The following is an 8,211-nucleotide window of genomic DNA, read 5'->3' as shown; positions in this document are numbered from 1 at the left end:
GTTTAGGATTGGGTCTTGTCCATCACATCATTCTCCTAATGATGTGATCCCGTTATCAATGACATCCAATGTCCATAATCAGGAAACCATGACTATCTGTTGATCAACGAGCTAGTCAACTAGAGGCTTACTAGGGACATGTTGGTGTCTGTTATTCACACATGTATTACGATTTTCGGATAACACAATTATAGCATGAATAAAGACAATTATCATGAACAAGGAAATATAATAATAATGCTTTTATTATTGCCTCTAGGGCATATTTCCAACAGTCTCCCACTTGCACTAGAGTCAATAATCTAGTTACATTGTGATGAATCGAACACCCATGGAATTCTGGTGTTGATCATGTTTTGCCCTAGGGAGAGGTTGAGTCAATGGATCTGCTACATTCAGGTCCGTATGCACTTTACAAATATCTATGTCTCCATCTTGAACATTTTCACGAATGGAGTTGAGGCAACGCTTGATGTGCCTTGTCTTCTTGTGAAACATGGGCTCCTTGGCAAGTGCAATAGCTCCAGTGTTGTCACAGAAGAGTTTGATTGGCCCCGACGCATTGGGTATGACTCCTAGGTCGGTGATGAACTCCTTCACCCATATTGCTTCATGTGCTGCCTCCGAGGCTGCCATGTACTCCACTTCACATGTAGATCCTGCCACGATGCTCTGCTTGCAACTGCACCAGCTTACTGCCCCACCATTCAAAATATACACGTATCCGGTCTGTGACTTAGAGTCATCCAGATCTGTGTTGAAGCTAGCGTCGACGTAACCCTTTACGACGAGCTCTTCGTCACCTCCATAAACGAGAAACATTTCCTTAGTCCTTTTCAGGTACTTCAGGATATTCTTGACCGCTGTCCAGTGTTCCTTGCCAGGATTACTTTGGTACCTTCCTACCAAACTTACGGCAAGGTTTACATCAGGTCTGGTACACAGCATGGCATACATAATAGAACCTATGGCTGAGGCATAGGGGATGACACTCATCTCTTCTATATCTTCTGCCGTGGTCGGACATTGAGCTGAGCTCAATTTCATACCTTGTAACACAGGCAAGAACCCCTTCTTAGATTGATCCATATTGAACTTCTTCAATAGCTTATCAAGGTATGTGCTTTGTGAAAGACCTATGAGGCGTCTTGATCTATCTCTATAGATCTTGATGCCTAATATATAAGCAGCTTCACCAAGGTCCTTCATTGGAAAACTCTTATTCAAGTAGGCCTTGATGCTGTCCAAGAGTTCTATATCATTTCCCATCAAAAGTATGTCATCTACATATAATATGAGAAATGCTACAGAGCTCCCACTCACTTTCTTGTAAACGCAGGCTTCTCCATAAGTCTGCGTAAACCCAAATGCTTTGATCATCTCATCAAAGCGAATGTTCCAACTCCGAGATGCTTGCACCAGCCCATAAATCGAGCGTTGGAGCTTGCACACCTTGTTAGCATTCTTAGGATCAACAAAACCTTCCGGCTGCATCATATACAATTCTTCCTTAAGGAAACCATTAAGGAATGCCGTTTTGACGTCCATTTGCCATATCTCATAATCATAAAATGCGGCAATTGCTAACATGATTCGGACTGACTTTAGCTTCGCTACCGGTGAGAAAGTCTCATCGTAGTCAACCCCTTGAACTTGTCGATAACCCTTAGCGACAAGCCGAGCTTTATAGATGGTCACATTACCATCCGCGTCTGTCTTCTTCTTAAAGATCCATTTATTTTCTATGGATCGCCGTTCAACGGGCAAGTCAGTCAAAGTCCATACTTCGTTTTCATACATGGATCCTATCTCGGATTTCATGGCTTCTAGCCATTTGTCGGAATTCGGGCCCGCCATCGCTTCTTCATAGTTCGAAGGTTCACCGTTGTCTAACAACATGATTTCTAAGACAGGGTTGCCGTACCACTCTGGTGCGGAACGTGTCCTTGTGGACCTTCGAATTTCAGTAGGAGCTTGATCAGAAGTATCTTGATCATTATCATAAGTTCCTCTCTAGTCAGTGCAGGCACCTCAGGAACATTTTCTTGAGTTGCGCCATTTTCCGGTTCAAGAGGTAACACTTCATCAAGTTCTACTTTCCTCCCACTTACTTCTTTCGAGAGAAACTCTTTCTCTAGAAAGAATCCATTCTTGGCAACAAAGATCTTGCCTTCGGATCTGAGGTAGAAGGTATACCCAACAATTTCTTTAGGGTATCCTATGAAGACGCATTTTTCCGACTTGGGTTCGAGCTTTTCAGGTTGAAGTTTCTTGACATAAGCATCGCATCCCCAAACTTTTAGAAACGACAGCTTAGGTTTCTTCCCAAACCATAATTCAAACGGTGTCATCTCAACGGATTTCGACGGAGCCCTATTTAATGTGAATGCGGCAGTCTCTAAAGCATAGCCCCAAAAAGATAGCGGTAAATAGGTAAGAGACATCATAGATCGTACCATATCTAATAGAGTGCGATTACGACATTCGGACACACCATTACGTTGAGGTGTTCCAGGCGGCGTGAGTTGTGAAACTATTCCACATTTTCTTAAGTGTGTGCCAAATTCGTGACTCAAGTATTCTCCTCCACGATCTGATCGTAGAAACTTGATTTTCCTGTCACGTTGATTCTCAACCTCACTCTGAAATTCCTTGAACTTTTCAAAGGTTTCAGACTTGTGTTTCATTAAGTAGATATACCCATATCTACTCAAATCATCAGTGAGGGTGAGAACATAACGATAGCCACCGCGAGCCTCAACACTCATTGGACCGCACACATCAGTATGTATGATTTCCAATAAGTTGGTTGCTCGCTCCATTGTTCCTGAGAACGGAGTCTTGGTCATCTTACCCATGAGGCATGGTTCGCACGTGTCAAATGATTCGTAATCAAGAGACTCTAAAAGTCCATCTGCATGGAGCTTCTTCATGCGTTTGACACCTATGTGACCAAGGCGGCAGTGCCACAAGTATGTGGGACTATCATTATCAACTTTACATCTTTTGGTACTCACACTATGAATATGTGTAGCATTACGCTCGAGATTCATTAAGAATGAACCATTCACCATAGGAGCATGACCATAAAACATATCTCTCATATAAATAGAACAACCATTATTCTCGGATTTAAATGAGTAGTCATCTCGAATTAAACGAGATCCCGATACAATGTTCATGCTCAAAGCTGGCACTAAATAACAATTATTAAGGTTTAAAACTAATCCCGAAGGTAAATGTAGAGGTAACGTGCCGACGGCGATCACATTGACCTTGGAACCATTCCCGACGCGCATCGTCACCTCGTCCTTTGCTAGTCTCCGCTTATTCCGCAGCCCCTGCTTTGAGTTACAAATGTGAGCAACTGCACCGGTATCAAATACCCAGGAGCTACTACGGGTACTAGTAAGGTACACATCAATTACATGTATATCATATATACCTTTTGTTTTGCCGGCCTTCTTGTCCGCTAAGTATTTGGGGCAGTTCCGCTTCCAGTGACCACTTCCCTTATAATAAAAGCACTCAGTCTCGGGCTTGGGTCCATTCTTTGGCTTCTTCCCAGCAGCTTGCTTGCCGGGCGCGGCAACTCCTTTGCCATCCTTCTTGAAGTTCTTTTTACCCTTGCCCTTCTTGAACTTAGTGGTTTTATTCACCATGAACACTTGATGTTCCTTCTTGACTTCTACCTCTGCTGATTTCAGCATTGAAAATACCTCAGGAATGGTCTTTTCCATCCCCTGCATATTGAAGTTCATCACAAAGCTCTTGTAGCTTGGTGGAAGCGACTGGAGGATTCTATCAATGACCGCATCATCCGGGAGATTAACTCCCAGCTGAGTCAAGCGGTTATGTAACCCAGACATAGTGAGTATGTGCTCACTGACAGAACTATTTTCCTCCATCTTACAGCTGAAGAATTTGTCGGAGACTTCATATCTCTCGACCCGGGCATGAGCTTGGAAAACCATTTTCAGCTCTTCGAACATCTCATATGCTCCATGTCTCTCAAAACGCTTTTGGAGCCCCGGCTCTAGGCTGTAAAGCATGCCGCACTGAACGAGGGAGTAGTCATCGGCACATGTCTGCCAAGCGTTCATAACGTCTTGGTTCCGTGGGACGGGTGCGTCACCTAGCGGTGCTTGTAGGACATATTCTTTCTTGGCAGCTATGAGGATGATCCTCAGGTTCTGGACCCAGTCCGTATAGTTGCTGCCATCGTCTTTCAGCTTGGTTTTCTCTAGGAACGCGTTGAAGTTGAGGACTACGTTGGCCATTTGATCTACAAGACATATTGCAAAGATTTTTAGACTAAGTTCATGAAAATTAAGTTCATCTAATCAAATTATAATGAACTCCCACTTAGATAGACATCCCTCCAGTCATCTAAGTATAACATGATCCGAGTTAACTAGGCCGTGTCCGATCATCACGTGAGACGGACTAGTTAACGTCGGTGAACATCTTCATGTTGATCGTATCTTCTATACAACTCATGCTCGACCTTTCGGTCTTCTGTGTTCCGAGGCCATGTCTATACACATGCTAGGCTCGTCAAGTCAACCTAAGTGTTTGCATGTGTAAATCTGTCTTACACCCGTTGTATGTGAACGTTTGAATCAAACACCCGATCATCACGTGGTGCATTGAAACAACGAACTGTCGCAATGGTGCACAGTTAGGGGGAACACTTTCTTGAAATTATTATGAGGGATCATCTTATTTACTACCGTCGTTCTAAGTAAACAAGATGCAAAACATGATAAACATCAAATGCAATCAAATAATAATAGTGACATGATATGGCCACTATCACATAGCTCCTTTGATCTCCATCTTGGGGCTCCATGATCATCTTGTCACCGGCTTGACACCATGATCTCCATCATCATGATCCCCATCATCGTGTCTCCATGAAGTTGCTCGCCAACTATTACTTATACTCCTATGGCTAACGCGTTTAGCAATAAAGTAAAGTAATTTACATGGCATTTCTCAATGACACGCAGGTCATACAAAAAATAAAGACAACTCCTATGGCTCCTGCCGGTTGTCATACTCATCGACATGCAAGTCGTGATTCCTATTACAATAGCATGAACAACTCATACATCACATATATATCATTCATCATTCATCACAACTTTGGCCATATCATATCACAAAGCACTTGCTGAAAAACAAGTTAGATGTCCTCTAATTGTTGTTGAAAGTTTTACGTGGCTGCAATAGGGTTCTAGCAAGAACGTTTTCTTACCTACGTGAAAGCCACAACGTGATTTTTCAACTTCTATTTACCCTTCATAAGGACCCTTTTCATCGAATCCGCTCCAACTAAAGTAGGAGAGACAGACACCCGCCAGCCACCTTATGCAACTAGTGCATGTTAGTCGGTGGAACCGGTCTCACGTAAGCGTACGTGTAAGGTTGGTCCGGGCCGCTTCATCCCACAATACCGTTGAAGCAAGATAAGACTAGTAGCGGCAAGAAGGTCGACAACATCTACGCCCACAACAAATTGTGTTCTACTCGCGCAAGAAGAACTACGCATAGACCTAGCTCATGATGCCACTGTTGGGGAACGTTGCAGAAAACAAAAGTTTTCCTACGGTTTCACCAAGATCCATCTATGAGTTCATCTAGCAACGAGTGATCGGATGCATCTACATACCTTTGTAGATCGCGAGCGGAAGCGTTCAAAGAACGGGGATGAGGTAGTCGAACACGACGTGATCCAAATCACCGGAGATCCTAGCACCGAACGGACGACACCTCCGCGTTCAACACACGTACGGTCAGCGTAACGTCTCCTTCTTCTTGATCTAGCAAGAGGGAAGGAGAGGTTGAGGAAGATGGCTCCAGTAGCAGCACGACGGCGTGGTGGTGATGGAGCTGCAGTACACCGTCAGGGCTTCGCCAAGCGCTATGGAGGAGGAGGAGGTGTTGGAGAGGGAGAAGGAGGCAACCAAAGGCATGGATGAAAAAGCCCTCCTTCCCCCACTATATATAGGAGGGCCTAGGCGGGGCGCCGGCCCTAGGAGATCCAATCTCCTAGGGGGCGGCGGCCAAGGGAGGTTTCCCTCCCCCCCAAGGCACCTAGGAGGTGCCTTCCACTAGTGGGACTCTTCCCTTTTGTGAACCCTAGGCGCATGGGCCTCTTGGGGCTGGTGCCCTTGGCCCATGTAGGCCAAGGCGCACCCCCTACAGCCCATGTGCCCCCCCGGGGCAGGTGGCCCCACCCGGTGGACCCCCGGGACCCTTCCGGTGGTCCCGGTACAATACCGGTGACCCCGAAACTTGTCCCGATGGCCGAAACAACACTTCCTATATATAATTCTTTACCTCCGGACCATTCCGGAACTCCTCATGACGTCCGAGATCTCATCCGGGACTCCGAACAACATTCGGGTTACTGCATATACATATCCCTACAACCCTAGCGTCACCGAACCTTAAGTGTGTAGACCCTACGGGTTCGGGAGATATGTAGACATGACCGAGACGACTCTCCGGTCAATAACCAACAGCGGGATCTGGATACCCATGTTGGCTCCCACATACTCCACGATGGTCTCATCGGATGAACCACGATGTCGAGGATTCAAGCAACCCCGTATACAATTCCCTTTGTCAATCGATATGTTACTTGCCCGAGATTCGATCATCGGTATCCCAATAACTCGTTCAATCTCGTTACCGGCAAGTCACTTTACTCGTACCGTAATGCATGATCCCGTGACCAGACACCTGGTCACTTTGAGCTTATTATGATGATGCATTACCGAGTGGGCCTAGTGATACCTCTCCATCATACGGAGTGACAAATCCCAGTCTTGATCCGTATCAACCCAACAGACACTTTCGGAGATACCCGTAGTCTACCTTTATAGTCACCCAGTTACGTTGTGACGTTTGGTATACCCAAAGCACTCCTACGATATTTGGGAGTTACACGATCTCATGGTCTAAGGAAAAGATACTTGACATTGGAAAACTCTAGCAAACGAACTATACGATCTTATGCTATGTTTAGGATTGGGTCTTGTCCATCACATCATTCTCCTAATGATGTGATCCCGTTATCAATGACATCCAATGTCCATAGTCAGGAAACCATGACTATCTGTTGATTAATGAGCTAGTCAACTAGAGGCTTACTAGGGACATGTTGGTGTCTGTTATTCACACATGTATTACGATTTCCGGATAACACAATTATAGCATGAATAAAGATAATTATCATGAACAAGGAAATATAATAATAATGCTTTTATTATTGCCTCTAGGGCATATTTCCAACATCTAGAGCATCCAAGAGGAAATTGTGGATCGCCGAGTGACCGAGTCTGTGAAGATTTGGAAGTCACCTGAAGACTTACCATGAGTGATTGGGCGAGGTCTGTGTGACCTTAGCTCAAGGAGAATACGGTGTGGACTGTGTGTTCAGGACTGTGTGTCCTCAGGTTTAAATACCTAGCCGCTCCAACCAGACATACCACTGTCACAACAGTTGGACTGGTCTACCAAATCATCGTCTTAACCAAGCTGCTGATTCTATTTCCTCAACTCTTTCATTTCCTCAATTCTGTGTAGAAGTACTTGATCGTTACAGTTTGAAGACTTTGACTGAAGACTTTCTCAATTTCTTCAATCCTATTTCTTTAGTCAGTTTATCTTCAGCCTGCTTATCCTGTGTTTACGCTACTTGTACTTTTTGCTTGTTTTCATTTCTTCATGATGACTGTGCTACTACTCTGTTATGCTTGCATCTAAGTACTTATTCCACTGCCAAGTAGTTCATTGCTTAGGAATATCCTCGCCCTGAAATTCCTCAGTGACAAATTTGTAAAAATCGCCTATTCACCCCCTCTAGTCGATATAACACACTTTCAATTGGTATCAGAGCGAGGTACTCCCTTGTTCTATTGATTTTGGTTTAAACGCCTGGAGTTTTAAGTTATGTCGACTGCAGGCATGATCAAGGTCTCTGCTGGGTGTCCTACCTTCGGTCGGACGGACTACCCCTACTGGAAGAATAAGATGCGAATGCATCTTGAAGCAGTTGACAACGATCTCTACTACGTTGTGGAAAATGGTGTTCCTTATGTCACTCCAACCATCAACGCTGCTGATGTGAAGAGATTCAAGCAACTCGACTCTCAAGCGAAGAACGTCATATGTGGCCATCTTAGCAAAGGGCAGTATGGC

The sequence above is a fragment of the Triticum aestivum genome, chromosome 4A (assembly GCF_018294505.1).
Source record: "Triticum aestivum cultivar Chinese Spring chromosome 4A, IWGSC CS RefSeq v2.1, whole genome shotgun sequence".
Lineage (NCBI taxonomy): Eukaryota > Viridiplantae > Streptophyta > Magnoliopsida > Poales > Poaceae > Triticum > Triticum aestivum.
The sequence above is the reverse complement of the archived record's forward strand: the minus strand, read 5'-3'. Positions refer to the sequence as shown.